Source organism: Camelus dromedarius, unplaced genomic scaffold, assembly GCF_036321535.1.
Source record: "Camelus dromedarius isolate mCamDro1 unplaced genomic scaffold, mCamDro1.pat HAP1_SCAFFOLD_14, whole genome shotgun sequence".
Lineage (NCBI taxonomy): Eukaryota > Metazoa > Chordata > Mammalia > Artiodactyla > Camelidae > Camelus > Camelus dromedarius.
In genome coordinates this window covers 427,556-447,561 of record NW_026989760.1, presented here as the reverse complement: position 1 = coordinate 447,561, position 20,006 = coordinate 427,556, and the positions used below count along the sequence as shown (strand labels likewise).

General features: G+C 42.3%; 1 long non-coding RNA gene across 1 annotated transcript in view; it reads left to right on the top strand.

The window, feature by feature from the left end:
- LOC135320555 (uncharacterized) overlaps positions 1-20,006 on the top strand; it is a 101,284-nt gene that overhangs the window by 40,325 nt on the left and 40,953 nt on the right. Inside the window, exon 9 of the long non-coding RNA XR_010379735.1 lies at positions 6,557-6,680. This is a non-coding gene — a long non-coding RNA (uncharacterized LOC135320555). The remainder of the gene's footprint in view (positions 1-6,556; positions 6,681-20,006) is intronic.

Below are 20,006 nucleotides of genomic sequence, written 5' to 3'. Positions count from 1 at the left end.
GGCAAAAGAGTCTATCCTGGTCCCGCTACTCAGAGATAATAATTAACAATTTAACATTTATTTTCTGTTCTTTTCGTCAGTGTGTATCAGCTCTGTCATAAAAACCAGTGAGCACTCTGTCCCTGTTTACTGTGCGGAAATCTCCATTTTCCATTCGGCTTATTACATGTTTTTCTACAATATTCTATCTCCCCTGGCATGATTTTTAATGACCAGTGTAGCATTCTGTCTTAAGGAATGCATCGTCCATTTTTCTTCGGACTTAAATAAACATTTAAATTCCAAGTATACTTAACTGAAATACTGAAAAGAGAACTGTGGTGGTACAGGAAGGCCCCTAACTCACTTCCCATTATTTCCTGAGAGTAAAAGCTGTGGAAAATTTGGTATATATATTTCATGACCTTTATGCCTATGAGATACATATATATACACATATGAGAAATCAATGTATAGGTGTGTGTATATATGCTTTATTTAAAAATGAGACCATACTATATGTTTTTCTGCAGCTCGCTTTATTCACTCAGGGGTATATCATAGACTTCCTCCCACTCCAGACTCACCCGGTCCTTTCAGATAGATTGGAGGGGTCTCCTGATGTGCGGGTGTCGTCTCTTGTCCACGGACACATTTGGTGGGAGAGTGCTGTGGACAAGGCCCTGGACCACGGTGAAACGCCGGCTCCCTCAGCGCCCGCAGCTCGCCTTGATTTACCGTAACATTGTCTTAATGGTGGACAGTTAAGTTTTCTCCACTTTCCACTGTCAGAAAGAATGTTTGACTTGCATCCTTCTTGTACAGACATTCCTGTGATCTTGTATGTATATTCCTTTAGTTAAGGCTTCTGGAAATTTAGTCCCTGGATGTGACACTTACATTCATCACAGACTCCTTTCAAGTGACTCTAGAAATTCCTTCTCCATTGGGGAATGAAAAAATGCACAATTACTTATATAACCAATTCTCTATCGCTGGATATTATTTCACTTCAGTTTTTCTTCCCACCTTTGTAAACAGTGCTGTGTAAATGCCCTGATGGATACATCTGTTTGGACTGATTGTTTTTTTTCTAAAGGAAACGATTCCTAGAAGTGGAGTTGAGTCAGTGTGTATGTACGTTTTTCAGAGTTTACATATCCATTGATATGTCATCCTCTGAAAAAGTCGCTCATGATTTGTTCTCCAACAGATGGACACTAACTAGAATATCTTAAAAATATTCGCCAATATGATAAGCAAAAGTGCTTTTTCATCGTTTTAGTTTGCATTTGATGACCAGTGAAATTTTGAGCTTTTTTCACTCATTAGCCTTTTGAATTTTTTAAAATGAATGATTCATTTTGTCCTTTGCAAACATTTAAGTGAGGGAGCTTCTTGTTGCTTTGTGACAGCTCTTTGTATGTTATGAAAATTTACTTCGTGACTTCATCAACATGTATCACAGAGATTTTTCTTGTCATTTCTTTCCTTTCATTTTGTTCAGAAAGTTTTTTATTCTTGTTGTGGCTCAAACTACTCTTAAGATAGTAAATGTCTTCCTTGTGGGTTTTATCTTTGACATTCTTAGAAATACTTCCTTATAATGGAATAAATCTCTTCTGTAAGTTTTTTTAATCTCTAAGGTGGTGATTATAATAGTACTTGTTATAGTGAGGAGAAGTTGAGTTAATAAGAGCAAAGGGTTGTATTTGCTGTTATTAGTACTTTTTAATATTTACATCACTATGTGCAATTTATCTTGTGGTCATTATGACAGGAATAGAATTTATTCTTTCTAGGTGATTCTGATTGTCCCAGGACAATTATTGAATTCATACTTTTCTCTTTGATTTGAAATCCCATCTGTACAAAATAATTACATACACTAGAGTCTCTTTTTGAACTCATGGTTCCTTTCTGTCAATCTCCCTTCCTTACTCCAGCACCATATCTTACATATTGTAAAAATTTATTTAATCACTGGCAATCTGATTTTTTTTTTATTCTTTTCATCCATCCCAAATTTTCTTGTCTACTATTATGACTTTATTATTCCTGAAGGGTTCCAAAATATTTTGTTCAAGTTAAAAAAATCAGATTGGAATTTTCATGGGAGTTTTTAGTAAGTTTTGAATTATTCTTAGGAGAACATACATCTTTACAAAACTGCTTTCCTCCATGCAATATGTTTATGTCTCTACATTCATACCTCTTACTTTAACACTCAGTATAGTCCTGAAGTTTCTCCATTTAGAACATGGGCATTATTTTTGAATTTATTCCAGTTTATTGTTTATGTTTTTGTTAATTTTGTGAGAATTTTTTGCTATTATATATTTAAATGCTTAAAACTGACATTTAGAAAGGAAGATTTTGTTTGTCAATACTCAATTTGTAACTTGTCATTTAAAATTGTAAGTATTAAGCACTTGTTCCAGAATCCTTTCTTTTCTGTTTTTAAAAATTTGTTTCCAAGATTTTCAAAATGGTCATAGCTAAGTAGTAGTATAGGTGGGGAGACAGATGGAGAGAGGTAGTGTGGCTCATGTACAGACTGTGAGCAGTTTCATGGCTGCCTTTAGGCTGGAGAAGCCACATAAGAGCCCAGGTTAGACCGGGGGTGGCTTTGTATGCACTTGAAAGCCAGCTCTCCTGCCTGTATGGTGAAGCCTAGTGGGCGTGGCAGGTAGATGATCAAGGTCCGATGGAGGTCATTGGCTGCACAGAGCGCTGTGTCTGTGAGAACTGGCTAACATTACCATGGGAAATGCTTGGCGCCAGGAACACTGCAGGGGAGCTGGGGAGCCTGTGTGTTAAGGATTTTCCAGTCCTGGGAGTGGGAAGAGCAGACTCTGCATTCAGATCTGAGTTTGAATTCATCCTCTTTAGTTTACTGGTCCTCTGAATTTTGTCAAGTTATACATCCTCTTTGAACTCCTGTTTTCTTGTCTCTCAAAACAGGAGAATTACGGCCTGCTGCTAGAGTGTTTGATCAGTGTAAATGATTTGTGTCTATAAGATGCCACGTACAGCCACAATCTCAGTGAGAAATGGGTTGTCGCCTCTTCTTCTGCAACTCAGTGCTCGATAAGACATCGGGGGAAAGCCAGTCCCTAATTTGTTGTGATGCAATGAGGAACAAAATTAACGTCTTGCCTTTCCCTAGCAGTATTCTTACTTCTTTGTTTCATTTACCTCTTTCCTCCTTTACTCTCCCCTTTCACCTCCTCCACCAAAAGAGACTGAGACTGAGAACACTAGATTCAAATTACTTTAAATGTTGGCTCATCCCCATGAAATTACAGTGAAATTAAAAATAATCTGTACACATCCCAGACATGATTATATTTGATTTACACACACACACACACACACACACACACACACACACACAATCAGGCTACCTCCCATTTGCTGAGGGAAAAGGACCACTTTTTCTGAGTTTTCATTCACTGAGCGTGAGAGCAAAGTCTCTTAAGCAGAAATTCACCTGGCTTCTTGCATGGTTTTTTAAATTGGATTTCTGCTTTGTGTCCACAGAAATAGACTCCTATTAGAAGAGGGGAAGTGGAGACATAGATATTCTGCTGAGATATTGGTGTCATCATATTTGAGTTGGAAAGGACTTACGACAGCATAGAGTCGTACCTTTTTATGGGTGAGAATCCATGATAGTGTAACTTGGACAAGAACCCGGGTCTTCTGTCTTCATGTCCACGCGGATGAAGAGGCAACTGGGTGGGGGATGGCAGGGATCCTTACTTGAGTTCCGGGGTCTTGCTAGTTTCCATTGTTCAGCTGCCTTTAGTTTATGTCCATGTGGCCTCTCATGGGAAGGTCACTCTATCCTGATAGATTGAGTTTCTAATCAGCAGAAAGGTCTGGACCCACTCATGTTTCCCAGAGATTTTCTGCTGACCTGCTGACAGTTTATATACATGAGATCTTAGAAACTGCTGGATATAAAATCCTTATTGTTATCATTTGCCCTCGAGTTCCACAGGAATGGGGTGCTGTCTCAGGCTGTCTAAGGCCAGCTCTGAACAAAGATAGGGTGATAGGCTGTGCAGCTGGACACTCCCCAGTCGAATGGGATTTCCACCTTAGTTTTTAGAATCAGGCAGATGAGTTCAAATCTTACCTTTACCAGTTATTAGCTTTGTGACCTTGAGGAAGAAACTTTACTTTTTTGGGGACAAATTTTCTTTATCCGTAAATAAGTTCAGTATTTATTTTAGGGTTTTTGTTTTAGAATTGAATGAGCTAATTCCCTCATTTATTCCTAAAATACTGATCACATGGTTCTATGCTGGTGACCTAGTGGTTGATTACTAAGGGACTCAGTAGTGAGAATGTGGGTGAGGCTCCCTGGATAATAGAGCTTATATTCCATGATATGCTTGTAAAAGACTGGATTGCAGTGGATTTTTAGTAAATGTCCATTCTTTTCCTAATCCCCATTGATTGTGTATATATCTTTATACTAATATATGAACAATTTTTTATTGCAATATAAGTCTTTTTGTAGTATTTAAAGTATGTAGCTATAACAAAAATACGTGAAATAAAATGATTTGACTTTTATTTTCTTTTCAATAAACAAAACAAAATAAAATAGAAAAGAAAAGAAAAAGTTTTGAAGGAGTAGAAATAATTTTATTTCCGTGTAATCGACTCCCTATGTTAGGTTTTTCGGTTGTGTTCTTAAACAGCATATAAAATTGACAGGTTTTGACTTCAGTGTTGATAGCTGGGTGAGTATAGTTTCTTTTTTGGTTGTCTTTGATGAATTATTTGCACTAGATCATAAATAATGTGCATGTTACATATTGGAAACGAGGAAAGAGTGGAGACATACTACCTCCAATGCAGTCATTTTGTTACCGAGTCCAAACTCATTCTGCTCACCAAATGACAGGCCAATAAACTGGGAGATGAGGTGTTGGAGCAAGGAATAGTGACTTTATTTGCAAAGCTGGCAGACCCAGAAGATGGCAGACTGATGTCCTGAAGAACCATCTTCCCCAAGTCAGAATTGAGTCTCCTTTTATACTAAAAAGGGGTGGGGCTGCAGTTGGTTGTTGGAAACTTCTTGTTGTATGAATTGCTTGTCCTTTGAATCCGCTGTTCTTGCAGCTGTCCATGTGGATCAAATCATGTTGCCATTGTAATACCTCCAAAAGTAAAACAAAGTTATTCTCTATTTTGCAACTTGCCATCTCTACATAAGTGCAGATTAGTTAGCATCCTTCAAGATCACGGCCAGGAGAAGAGGCTGTCCTGGATATTTCAGTCTAAAGGCAACTTTCTTTTACAAATGGTGCAGAGATAGCAAGTCTGAGCCTAGAAATCAGGACACAGGTTTAAAGCCAAAGGAACAGACCTAACATGGGGTCAAAATTGTTCTTTTCTATTACAATTCCCTTTTCCGCTTCATAGATAATTTTAGTAAGAAACATGAGCAATTTTGTATTTTTGCTTCTTAATAACCGATAAGTGGGCCAACTATATTTTTGTGAGCAGGGATGCTGTGCGGGCATAGGGGTCACAGCAAACTCTTGTTGGGGGTGGCCGACCCTGGAACATGTCTGATGCCCCGTGAGTGTTGGTGAGGGTCCCCTAGCCAGCGGCTCTCTTCAGGAGGCAGCATATGGGCATTGATATCTGGAGACCTCATTTTCGGCTGCAGGAAATTTTTTAGATACTGCGATTGAAAAATCACTCCAGCTGGGGATAATTAGGGAAAAAAGGAAAAGTAAAAGGGTTTGGAGTAGAGTAGAAGAGAAGGACATCAGATCACGGAGCCTGAGTGCTTGGCAGCGGGGCTTCGGGGGAGAGGGGAGCAGACGTGGGGAGGGGCCTGGCACCGGAACCAGCTCCTGCACCTGTCAACATGCCCAAGCCACATAGCTTTTAATTGGGCCACCTCTCTGGGCTGGATGTCACCCTGTGCAGAACCTTGAGAATCGAAGGTAAGGGGTGGGCAGCACTCACCTAGGGGTCACTGTAGATTTCGGTCAAGTCCACAGTGCCTTTTCTGTTCATGTGTCTTCACTTGTCCTTTATCTCAGGATCTGAGGAGGAGGAGAAAGGAACTCAGATAGAGATCCAGGAAGATATCCGACTGTGTTAAGAGAGGACAGACACAGTGACACGGGGAGCGAGGACACTTGCAGCAAAGTAAAATGGCTTCACAACTATTGCTTCAGAGCTGCAGGTGTGAGAGAGCCTAAGCCTGTTTCAGAGTGCAGGGGACAAGCGGAAAGGAATGGCAAAATTTCCACTGAAAATTGAAATTTTGTTAAATAGCCTGCTACTGTTGCTTGTATCACTTGAATGAATGCAGGCATATTTCTGTGGGCATTTATAGGTTCACTCAACCCCACCAGCCCCTCTTGCCCCCATCGGGGATGGGATTTCTCAAGCACAGTGCACCTCCTGCTTCGGTGGGCCACGCTTCGGGTCCTCGCCTGGGGCCGGGCTGCTGCAAGGCACTGAGTCCCTGAGGCACGGCCTGTGATACACGACAGGAACATCTCTGCTATCGACTGAGGGCCTCCTTTTCCCCCTGCAGTGTAAGAATTCCGGTGACTGAGTTAGAAGCATGCTTCCAAGCTGTCCGTGTCCTCGGCATCCAGAAGCGGAGCCTGGAAGCTTCCGAATTTCTCCAGAATGCAGTCTACATTCACCTTCGGCAGGTGAGTGTATGTCCTTACACAAGTGGAGGAATTACTGCAGTTTTCCTGGAACTTACTCACCACTAGTCCATCTGATTTTTCTGTGCTAGGATTCAGTATGGCCTGCTAAAAAATCTGGAGTCAGATTTTGAAACCCTGATGAAGAGGATTATTTATTTTATTTCACTATATGATAATCTTTTACTTTCAAAATTCAGAATTTTTGGTTCTTTCAGGCATTTTTGGGGGGGTTGGCAAAACAAATTTGCTCTTACCGTCTTTGCGACCTGTTGCTTTGTGCCTCTCACCTGTCTTCTGTCACTTGTGAGGCAGTTCCATTTGTGACCCTGTCCGTGTTGTTCATGTTATACAACATAAAGTCTGTAAAAGTACAGTCCCTTTTACTCCGAAGACATTCCACAAATAACTCCTTAAATCTGGGTGTTGTTTTAAGAAGACAGAATCATTAGAACATGTAATTGCAGGTTGCTAGTGCAAAATCCCCAAATCAAAAGTCTAGCTCAACATCTAAAATCTTTCTAATCTACCTTGGATTTGTATGGATAAGTGAAGCAATTTGCTAAGAATTGAACACCAGGGTTAGAATACAGGATGGTGTAGCTCAGCAGGTCCTCCTGAGCCAGCGCTGTGCCAGAGGGCGGGGCCGAGGGAGAGGGCGGGGCTTAGGGAAAGAGGAGGGCCAAGGAGGAGGGGGGTCCTGCCCTCCCTGAGCTGACAGTTTCATGGCAAACACCTTCACCATGTGAAGAACTTGGAGTTTCTTCTAAGAACACTAGGTTTGAAAAGAGTCATAAAAGAACGGGAGTGACAAAATCCAATTTGTGTCAAGTAGGGGAGAGCAGCTGGAAGGCCACTTGGGAGACTCGTGAGTCCAGGTGGGCAGTGTTGGTGGCTTCTACCTGAGCGGTGGGACAGTCAGTGGGACAGTCACCGGGAAAAAACGAACAGATTTTAGGCATGTTTAGATGGTAAAAAGGAAAGGATGAATGATGTCTGTGAAGGTAGGATGGAGTAAGGCCCAGGTTTCTGGGTGGATTAATGAGGTAAATGATGGTCCTGCTGTGCTCTGAGCAGGGAAAGCTGCAGAGGGAGCTTTGGGGGAACGCTGATGAGTTCAGCTGTGGATAAAGTGAAAGGCTGTTATATGTGTGGTCTGGGAGCTCAGGTGAGAGCCAGTAGCGAGTAGGGGGAGGGGAGAGAGACGTTCAAATCATTTTGTCTTGTGAGCATACAAATAATTATGAGTAATGATACACTTACGCCTCTATATTCTGGATTTAACACCCATTAACATTTTGTTATATTCACTGCAGAGGTTCCTAATATTTTTTAATAGAAATAAAATAAATAGAAACAAAATAGTGGAGTTAATAAACATCTTAGAGTTGATGTGTGTCCTTCTATGTATTTTGATACCTCATCTGTTTATAACCATAATCTATAAAAAGTTAACTAGTTTAGCATAAGTGTTAAACAGAGGGACGTGACACACAGTTTTGGGGCTTGAAGCTGATCTTCTCGGGCAAATTATGTAGCCTCTCTGTACCTTTGTTCCATCTTCTGTGACTGCCCCCGGGCCCCTCATCACAGATGATTTCCTAGACTAGATGATGGGAGGGAGGCTGCTGAAGGGGCTAAGAAGTGGCAACTGCTAGGGACATTTAAGAGAGAGACAAAAAGAGATTAAAGTCAATAAACTCAGTACAAACAAATACTCTCAAAAGAGAAAGAATCCTGCAGTGTTTTGAGCCACTTAGCATAAGGGAAACGAAATCACGTGGACCCAAAACTCTTGAGCATGTGAGTAATGTGGGTGGGAATGTGTCATCAGAAAAGTGTTGAGAAAAGGTCTTTTGGTTTCCCTTGACGTTTCCATTAAGGATGGGGAGCAGAAGTGAAAACCCTCAGCTTCAGTGGAAGCTGCTGTTTTGTGTGAAACTGACCAAACTTTGGAGACCAGTCATCAGCGGTGCTGGCAAATGAAGAGATTTCGGGATTGGGTGGGGCACTTGCTGTGACTTCCAGGTGACCTACTGGCTGGGGGCTGTGAGGCGGGCAGTAGGTTTGCAGGGAGACCCGGGCATAATCCCTGGCTCTGAGGCTGCTGGTCTGACTAGCAGACCTGGGCACAGGCAGTCCTAATGGGGCAGCTCGGGATGTGGCCTGGGACACCTGCCGTGCTGAGGGGGAGAAGAGCGCTTCCCAGAGGGGGTGTCCCTGCGGAGAGTGGAAACGTCCTCCTGCAGGGAAGGAAGAGCCTCTGAGCAGGGTGCTGGTTGCACAGGCAAGACCACCCTGAGCACTGAGGGTTTGGGGAGCCGGAAGTCACACAGTGGCCCGAGCAGCCTTGTTCCTGAGAAACTAGAGGGAGATGAGGCTGAAAAGTCAGGCTAGGGTCAGACACTGTGGTGGGTTATGAGTGACAGAAAAGGACTGGTCAGGCAGGCACGAGAGAACCCTGTGGGTGTCCCAGCTGGAGCGTCACGCCAGAGGGTGGAGCTGAGTTATAGACTTTGCAACTTATTAGCTGTGTGACTTTGAGCAAGATCACCCCACCTCTCTATATATACCTTCATCTGTAAAATGACACAGTGACAAGCTCGTGTCATCAGAAGGCTTAGTTTAGCTCTGATCCTCTGTGTCCAGTCCTGTCAGTGCTGCCCTGCAAGTTTCTGCAGTGGCTGCTCTTACCCTGAGATGGGAGGGCATAGAGGGACTTTGTAGCGCCCGAGGGCAGGAAGGGGTTGCTTTAAAAACAGACATGTAGCCGCCTGCAGCTGTAGGCCTGCAGGCAGTTTGGTTGATGGTCCTGGAGAGGACTTTGGAGGCCTTAGCATCGTCATAAGACTTGTTTTCCCTTGGGGGCCGGAATTGCCTATGCAGATTAATGTGGAAAATTTGGGCTTCTGGCAAAGCTGTTTTCAGAAATGGTAATATACATAACATATCGTAGAAAATATAATGCTTTTATTTAATCTGTGGGACTTTGCAGCTGTTGGGAACACCTCTGTTGGCCTGGTCTCCACGGAGGACACTAGGGGTCGGCAGAGCGTGCGGGAGGGCAGGTAGCCTGCAGTGCTGCTGCGGGGTGTTCTCCCGAGTAGAGCACTCTGCTGAGTTGACTCTTCTCTGAGTTTGGTTGCCAGATGAGCAGAGAGCAAATTAATGAGTTCTGGTGGGATTGTATAATGACAGAAAGAAAGAGGGACCCGTAGTTTTTCTGGACTAGAACACGCTTTTGGTTCCTGATCCAGTGTGTTCCATTACAGAATTGATGAGTTGTGTCTATTCTGGGACTTGTCGACTGAAAGAAATGTGTAGCCTGAAAGTTTAGAGTTACACTTTATTAGGCGGGAGGACTCGAGGCGGGATGACAGCCTTCAAATCTGTCTGGGGGACTGCTCCCAAGAAGTAGGGGAGGAACTAGGATTATATAGGAGCTTTACAACAAAGACCAGGGAGTTGGAACAATAAAAGATTGCTTTTTATCTAAAGAAATCCAGGCATCTCAAGTTAAAGAATTTAGTGCCTTTGTATGTATCATTTGACCTCACTGGATTCATTCTTTAGACAAGCACCTAGCTATCTAGGGCAATTATCCTGTCTTCTTATTCTCAGTCTGTTCAGAGGGCAGCATTGTGAGTGGCTGTAGAGGCTGGGCTTCAGGTCTGTCCGCACTGGGGGGTGGCGGCAGCCTTGATGACTTGGTTTCAGCATTCTTTGTTTACTGACATGGTTGTAGTATTTTAATTCACATTGTAGTATTTTCATTCACAGACTGATTGTGGATAATCTGGAATCTTGCAAAGGAAACGAGATGGAATTACTGCAGGTACCTTCTACTTTAATAAGCCGTGTGCAAACATAAACATGGAGGAAGCATACATTTGAATTTGGTGGTGTAGGGAAAGGTTTCTGCACATTACAGGAGAACGCAAGGCAGAATATCTCTTCTTTGTTGGCAGGGATGTGGGTCAACCTGTCTTTTCTGTAGCGGTTTCTGAGAGCACTTTATGGTAATTAACAAACATTGACAAACGGTGGCACACTTTGCATTTAAGAGCTGACCTGTGCAAACGTGTATTGGACAGGTGGATTTCATAGGCAAGTGGTGAGGTTGATTGGAGAGAGGTGTAGCCCAGGCCTGGGCTCAGATTCAGGTTTAAATCGCCATTTCCTCACCAAAGGACCTTGGACTAGAGTGTAACCTCCATTAAACTGTTGGTGAATCTGTGAAATATGCATTATAATATTCGTTTCTTCCTGGGTTTGTTGTAAGTTTTAAACAGTATTATAACACACATGAAACACTTAACAGGCACTTAGCAGTGTTTACTGTGTCCTTCCGCCCCGCTTAGCGTGTGTTACAGCCGTAAAGGTAGCATGTGCCTGTTGAGGACGTACTGGTAGCCGCTTGAATAGGTTGTGAATTTGGTGATTTCCTTTAATCCTTGAAACTCTACATGCCATGGGCAGTTATTTTCATGAACAGATGAGGAATCTTAGGGTAAAGAAGACGGTGTAATTTGCCCAAAGTCAGACCATAATTTTGGGTGCAGGGGCCTCTGTTCAGCATGGGCCCCTGGGATTTCTGCCCTCTCCGTTCAGCACCAGAGCCAGACGTGGAGTCGCCTGTCTCCCAGCCCAGAATATCCGGCAGGCAGCAACACAAACCTGGACCTGTTCTGCTTAAGCAAAAACTCCGGAGGGGAGGCAGGTACTAAAGGGATAAATGTAAAAACAGACGACTGCAAACTGTTATCAGCTCAGAGAAGGAAAGGAACACGCCTCGCCGTGCAGAGCTGGGAGCTTTCCCTTCAGGGCTGCTCTGGGGGCGTTCATTTCAGCTAAACAAACTCAGCTCCTGCACCAAGGCATGAAGGCAGGGTGCATGTAACCAGGCTGACTGTGCCTCGTTGATCATATTCATTCCTAATCCAGTGTCAGCTGTCACGGGCACTTACCTAGTAAACAGATGTCGGCCATAATCATCACGCACTTTGCTTGGTAGTTTTATTGGCCCCACTTTTGAGATGAGGTAATTGAAGCTGGGGAGTTTGCTGCATGCCCGTGATTACCTTGGAAATACCCCTACTGGTCTTTCAACCTAGACTGGTGTGGCTGTTACATCCCAGCCCTGTGAATGGCATCGTGTAGCTTCTACCAAGTGGCCCAAATGACTGACATTGATTTTCTTAATCCGTAGGAAATGGTATGTGACAATAAGAGAAAAGGTGGTAAGAAATTCTTTGGAAAACTAGAACAAAATCCAATACTTCCCCAGCTGGGGTAGCGTACCCAGTGTCACTCATCCCACTCACAGCCTGGCACCTCCTCCCTCCCGACTCCGTGTTCAGAAGCCACTCTGAGCCTTCGAAGAACATTTTGCCTCGTGACACTGTTGACCAAGACCTATGACCTCTCTGTCCCTGGTTTACTCTCTCTTCAAGGCCGTTTAAATTTTATGCAGGCTCCTCCACTCCGATGTAAGAAAAGACTCTTTAAACTTCTTGATGAAGCTCCTTAATGAAGATCTTGTGAAGGAAACCTAGTCAAAACCTGGGAGGTATGCACACAGTGACTGCATGCAACCTCAGCACTTTGTGAAGTTCAGAATCAGAGGGGTGGGAGACTCAGGAAAGGCTTTTTAAGGTAGAAAGGGGAAAGTGAAAGGATGCAGGCTGTGTGAGACTGAAATATCTCGGTCCCAGCCAGCAAGGCACCTGCGTTCAGGATGGTGTATGGGGAGTACAGAGTTCTCACAAAAAAGAAGTGGTGGGATGGGAGGGAGGACAGATAGATTCTTTACTAGGGAAGGAAAAAGTGGGCTGAAAATTTCCTGGTTGAATAAGAGGACTGTGACATGATGTGCTTGCATTTTGGAGATAAGGGTTTTGTGGGGACAGGCCTAGGAGAACGCTCTCTGGCTGGGGAGTCAGCACAACAGAGAACCACAGAGAACCGGGCTGACCTCAGGGCCCCTGCTGGGGGAGGGGCTGCCCGCCATTTTGGTCCTGGGGGCTACTTCTGTCCCTTAGCTGGGGCCTCAGAGCTCCCTTCACATCCCAGTCCTGTTGATACAAGAAAACATATGTGGGGCATGGGAAGGGCTGTGTCCCAGGCTTTGGTTGAGCCCCTGGAATGTGCCCCACCAGACGTGGGTCCTTGGCTTCATGCAGGAAAGGTTTCAAAAGCAACTGTTGAGTAAAGGTAGATTTATTCACAGAGACACATTGAAAGGCAGGAGAAATTCCACGAGGTGTGGGGGTTGGGTGCTCAGATTAAAAGTAGGTACACACTCCACAGACAAAGTGTGGGCCTTCTCCGAAGAGGGAGAGAGAGTGATGACCGCGAGGTGGCGCTGTGTTGCTGGTTTTCATGGGCTTGGTTGTTTTATATGCTAATAATTAGAAGGAGCAGCCTAAGGGCAAGGGGCTGGGATTCCCAGGGATTTGGCCATTTCCCACCCTTTGACCTTTTGTGGCTAGCCTTGGGATGGCCATGGTGCCTTGGGGCGTGTTATTCACCATGTTACTATTACAACGGGTGTATAATGAAGCTCAAGATCTGCTAGAAGTAAAATCTCTTCATCCTGAGCCTCAAGGCCTACTGGGGGTTGAATCCTTCACCATTTTGATGTTAACTGCTGTGGCCTTCATTGAATGGCTGTGCTCTGGCCCCTTCCATCCTGTCTCACTGTGTTGACACAGAGAGAGCAAAGGCCGGGCCCTGCCTGTGCTCCTGCATTTAACAGGGAGAGGGGTGGGGTGGGCTGAGGATGACTCTGAGTGGTGAGAAGGATGTTTCAGATTTTCCCACGTGGGACATGGGGACGTGCCAGCAGCCACCGCAGATTTATCTCACGGGCATTATCGCTTGTGTCACTCATCTTTTTCTATTTTTCTTTCTTTTTTTTTTTCAAGTATTTAATCTAAATTTAACATCAGGTTTTCTTAGGAAAGAAATTTCTCTTTTTCTTTTCATTGGGGCTCTTTTGGGGGGGTAGGTAATTAGGTGTATTTATCTGTTAGAGGAGGCCCTGGCGGTTGAACCCGGGACCCCGTGCACGCTAAGAACATGCTCTACCACTGGGCTCTACCACCCGCCCCATCATCTTTTACTTTTTGCTTTAGCTGCCAAGAATCTTACGGCTGAATTTCTAGTTGGCCTTTAACACTTACCCTGACTTCATGGCATTCGTTTTTATGAGTTTTCTTCCCCCTGGTTTCATTTAAGTATTGAATCTCCATTTTCTCTTCACTCTCTTTTGTCTTTTTGTTGTTATGGTTGTTAAGCTGTGTTAAAAATTGTTTAATTTCTCTTTTAGCAGGAGGCTGAAAGTAAATAAATATGTAAACAAACTTATCACACTTAAATGTTTTATACATTCTAAGCTGTTTATTAGTTACTTAAAAACCGAATTGAATACTGAAGTGATAACATTTTAAAATTATTTTTTAACATTTTATAAAATTATAGCTGATTTACAATATGATATAAGTTTCAGGTGTACAATAGTTGCACAATTTTTATTGTTATGCTCCATTTATAGTTATTGTAAAACATTGGCTATATTCCCTGTGTTGTAAGTTACATCCCTGTAGCGTGTTTATGTTACATGGAGCAGTTTGTATAAGAAAGTTGGGTAATACAAAGTCTGGGGCGTGGCTCTGTCTAACCCATGTTCCCGGTCACCCTTCCTGTCAGAGCCCAGGCCCTCACTCCTTTCTGCAGGGGAGCACCTGGAGGCAGCCCTCATCAGCGCTGGCACCACCCTCTGAGTGGCAGTGACAGCAGTGACTGTGTGTGGACGTGCAAAGTGTTGTTCCAGGAGCTTTACATGCATTTCTGCATTTAATAATTAAAGCCCTCCTGTGAGGAATCATTTTAGGTTTTTAATGAATAATACATTTTATTTTGATTTTGAGAGTTCAAACTTCCAGAAAATTTACTGGAATAGTACAATAAAGGCTTAGATACAGTTCACCTAAAAGGGCACTGTTTGCCCTTTTGTGTCTGGCTTATTTTAGTATAAACTTTCAAGGTTCATCCATGTTGTAGCCTCAGTCAGTACTTTAATCTTTTGGTTTTATAATATCCTTTTTCTTTTTTTTTTCGTTTTTTCTCTATTTAAAAATATTTTCATTGAATTCTAGTCAGTTTATAATGTTGCGTCAGTTTATAATTTTGCATCAGTTTCTTGTGTACAGCACAACACTTCATTTATATAGGAACATACATGTATTCATTTTCATATTCTTTTTCAACATAAGTTACTATAAGTTATTAAATATATTCTCCTGTGCTATACAGTATAAACTTGCTGTTTACTCTATACATACTCAGTATCTGCAAATCTTGAACTCCCAATTTATTTCTTCCCACACCCTCTCCCCTCTGGTAACCATAGTTTGGTTTCTATGTCTTTGTGTCTGTTTCTGTTCTGTAGATAAGTTTATCTTTTTGTTTGTTTGTTTTTTTAGATTCCACATGTGAGCGATCTCATATGGTATTTTTCTTTCTCTTTCTGGCTTACTTCACTTAGAATGACATTCTCCACGTACATTCATGTTTCTACAAATGGCATTATTTTATTACTTTTTTTATGGCTGAATAGTAGTCTATTGTACAAATATACTACAACCTCTTTATCCAGTCATCTGTCAGTGGACATTTAGGTTGTTTCCATGTCTTGCTATTGTAAATAGTGCTGCTCTGAATATTGGGGTGTAGGTATCTTTTTGAATTACGATTCCTTCTGGATATATGCCCAGGAGTGGGATTGCTGGGTCATATGGGAGGTCAATGTTTTGTCTTTTGAGGAACCTCTGTACTGTTTTCCACAATGGCTCCACCAAACTGCAACCACAGTGTAGGAGAGTTCCCTATTCTCCACAGCCTCTCCAGCATTTATTGTTTGTGAACTTCTGAATGATGCCTATTCTGACTGGTGAGATGTGATATTTGATTGCAGTTTTGATTTGCATTTCTCTGATAAAGATATTGAGCATTTTTTCATGTGCCTATTGGCCATTTGTATGTCTTCATTGGAGAAAAGCTTCTTTAGGCCTTCTGCCCATTTTTGAATTGAATTGTTTGTTTTTCTTTCTTATCAAGTGTAAAAGGTGTTATATATTCTGGGAATTAAGCCCTTGTCAGTCTCATTTATTGCAACTATTTTCTCCCATTCCATAGGTTGTCTTTTAGTTTTGCTTACTGTTTCCTTTGCTGTGCAAAACCTTGTAAGTTTAATTACATCCCACTTGTATATTTTTGCTTGTATTTCTATTGCTTGAGTAGACTGCTCTAGGAGAACATTGCTGAGATGTATGTCAGATATTTTGCCTATGTTTTCTTCTAAGACGTTTATAGTGTCTTGTCTACGTGTTTAAGTCTTTAAGCCATTTTGAATTTATTTTTGTGTATGCTGTGAGGGAGTAGTCTAACTTCATTCATTTACATGCAGCTGTCCAGTTATCCCTACACCATTTGCTGAAGAGGCTGTCTTTACTCCATTGTATGTTCTCACCTCCTTTGTCAAAGATTCAATGACCAAAAGTTTGTGGGCCTATTCTTGGTAATTTTGTTTATCCGTTCATTGATGGATGGATATTGTTTGTAACCTTTGTCTACTCTGAATGATACTGCCATGAATATTGATGTGCAAGTTTTTGTGAGAATATGTTTTCATTCTGTTGGCTGTAGAGTTGGCCCGCCATATCTGTAATTTCCACTTCATGGATCCAGATGGCTGATTGTAAAGGGACTCGAACATCCTTGGATTATGGTATCCAGGGTGGGGGGTTCCTGAAACCAACCCCCCGAGGATACTGAGGGATGACTCTACATGTAGGAGTGGAATTGCTGAGCCATATAACTCTAACCTTTTGAGGAAACACCAGACTTCTCCAAAGAAGCTGCACCATTGTCCCTTTCCACTGGCCGCAAATGAGGTATCTCTGCCTCCTCAATGACACTTGTTATTGTCCATGTTTTGATTAAAACCGTCCTAGTGGGTGTAAAATGAGAACTCATTTTGATTTTGATTTGGCTAGTGATGCTGAGCTTCTTTTCATGTGCTTATCGGCCATTTGTGTATTTATTTAAATCCTTGGCAAATTTAAACATTGGGTCGATTTTCTTTTTATTGTTCAGTTGTAAGCATTTTTTATATATACTGAATACTAGTCTCTTCTTAGATACATGCTTTGCAAAATTTTTCTCCTATTCTGCAGATTGTCCTTTCACTTTAGTTTTTTTAAGCATTAAAACAATTTCTTTACAGGGGAGGTAATTAGATGTATTGATTTATTTTATTTTTCTTGCTAAGCATGCACTCTGTCACTTGATATACCCCCTTCCCCTGTCATTTCACTTTCTTGATGATATAATTTGTAACAAAAAGGTTTTAACTTTCATGAAGTCCAGTTTATCTGCTTTTTTCTTCTATCACTTGTGCTCTTCGTATTGTATCTAGGAAACCAAAGCCTATCCTAGGACCACAAAGATTTATACTGTGTCTTCTTTTAGAAAGTTTATAGGTTTAGTTTTTACGTTTCTGTCTGTGATCAATTTTGAATTAATTTTTATTTATTTAAAATATGGGGGTCCAGATTCCAGATTCATTCTTTTGCCTGCAGATACTCAGCACTCCCTGCACCATTTGTTGAATAGACTATTCTTTCAATGGAGTGTTGTTGAAACCCTTGTGGAAAACTGACTGTAAATGTAAGTTTTTCCCCCTGGGTTTTTATTATGTCTCATAGATTTATTTACCCAAACTTATGCCAGTACCATTCTGACTTAGTACTATAGCTTTAGTACCCTTTAAAGTGAGTCCTCCAACTTTTCTCTGCTTTTTCAAGATTGTTTTGGCTGACCTGGGCCCCTTGCACTTCCATATGAATTTTGGGATCACTTTTTCAATTTTTGCAAAGAAGTCAGCTGGAATATTGATAAGGATTCCACTGAATATGTAACTCACTTTGGGGAGTCTTAACATTTTTAACAATATTGTCTACCATTCCATGAACATGGGATGTGTTCCATATATGTAGATCTTTTAAGTATTATTTTGATGATACATCAAAATATTCAATGTACAAATCTTGTAAATTTTTGTTAAATGTATCTCTCATTTTATTTTTAATGCTGTTGTAAATGGAAAGGCTGAGCTTCTTGAGGGTAGGACTATATATTAATTTGTTTATTTCTAGGATTTCTACACAGCAAATACTCTAGGTTTATATTTGCTACATAAATCTATCCACAACTCTTCCCACCCCCGTGTTATAAGAAACCAAGACCCAGGTTAAGCTACCTGAACACCTATGTGGAAGTGAGAAATGAGACCCTTGGGTGGGGCTTTGTGAAGATGATACTGAGAGCTTATTTAGGATGGCTTCATCTTAAATTCCTTTAAACAACACTTTTGGTGTAGTCAGATACATTAAGATCATGCCCTTTTGATGTGCAGAGGAGCTAAGACTATCATTTTCAAATAATTTCTAGTGAGAGTGTTGTACTTGAAATCAAATTTGCATCAATCTTTGAAGATATATGTTTCAGGAATTTTGACTAAAGAACACCTGTCTTTATTCATTAATGACAACTAAATTCTCAAGCAACATGTAAGAGTTTGAGCAAACTGCCCCAGCCCCGTAGTGCTGGTTGGCAGCAGCTGTAACTGGAGTCAGTGCTTACCTCTCCCAGCACGCTTGGGCTGATCTGCTCAAAGGTGTTCGTCCAAATGTTTGTCTGTAGTCTGTTGGACAAAGCCATAAAACATTGTGTTAAGGTTGCTGGAATGCAATATATTCCTATTAATATTAAGTAAGCACATATTGAGTGCTTACTGTATGTTGGGAATTGTCCCTCAGCCTCACATGTATATTATTTCACTTAAAAATTCATATATTTCCTTGTTATTCTCACTTTACAGATAAGGAGACTGAGAATTAGGTCTTCTGTATTTTGGATGGAGCTCATTATCAATGACAGGAAGTTGTAAGGAAAAAGATATTGATTCATCCTGAGAAAATATTTTTCTGACCGTCAGCAGTGAAGAGGGTGAACACTGAAGAAGGTGATCATTGTTTGAGTGAGACGAGCCCCGGATTGTACGGAGTCAGCATCCCTGTCCTGGACACGGCACGTGTAGATCTGTGTGGTGGGTGAGGCGGCGAGGCCGCGCAGGGAACGCGGATGCCGGGCCATTGGGCTGTGCTCAGGCCTGGTGGGGCTTTCTCCTAAGGGCAGTGGACCGTCATTGACAGATCTTAAGTAGGGGAGTGGGGTGCTCTCGTAGATCACTTTTGTCTTGTAGAATGCTTAGAAACATTTAGAAGGCTCTGCAGGAGGTGATGTGATGAGTCAGATTAGGGTGGCTGCCAGGTGTAGGAGTGTAGAATTTTCAAGTGGTTTTCAGTCCCAGTTTTGTGGCTGAGTAGCTGTGTCACTTTGGATGATGCACTCAAGGAAGTAAACAATTTATCTAATCAATTGAAGAAGTGGTGTACCGACCTCCCAGGACTGCTGTGGCGATCCAGTGAGATAACGTGTGCACAGTGTGCAGCGTGGTCCCCAGCACACAGTCAGTGCTGAGTGAGTGCCAGTGAGTACCTGGTAGGTCAGGTGTGGGTGGTGGGACTCGGTGACTGAGGAAATCTGGGCCCTGAAGGTGGGGTCCAGTCACATCTGTGAGTGATGGGCCTGAGCTGGGAGAGGCAGGGAGACCTTGCCCCCCAACCAGGGGCCCTGGGTAGGACGGCTATGGGAGGAGCACCGTGAAGTCAGCTCTTTGCAGGTGGAGCTCGAGTTGCCTTTGAGACATCTAAGTGCATTGTCATGAGCTCAAAGAGGAGGTCTGGGCCCGGGCTGTGAATTTTCCTATAATCTTAATCCCTGAGGACGCCGAGGTATTGATCATTGAACGTGAAGACATACTTTACAGGACAAGTGAATAGTATTATCATCTCTGTCATCAAAGCTCACATCTCTTTATTCATCACAAGTTTGCTATTGGGTACTTACAGAGCTCACTTCACCGCCATCCCCTGGGCTCAGGCTCCACAGTAAAGAGCTGGTGAGCCTCCCTCTTTTCCAGAAGAAGACACATTTAGCTGGTAGAATTCTGTACCTCGCCAGACTTAGAATTTTAGTTTGTTTTTTTAATTCTATTTTCTGTTAGCCATCTCCTGACAGGAGAGACGTTTTACCTCATGGGCATATTTCAATTAGCTGTTACTGAGAATTGCTGATCTGATCCATAGTGTAAGTATTATATTAACCTTGTAGAGTATTTATCATTTTTCTGTCTTTGCCCTT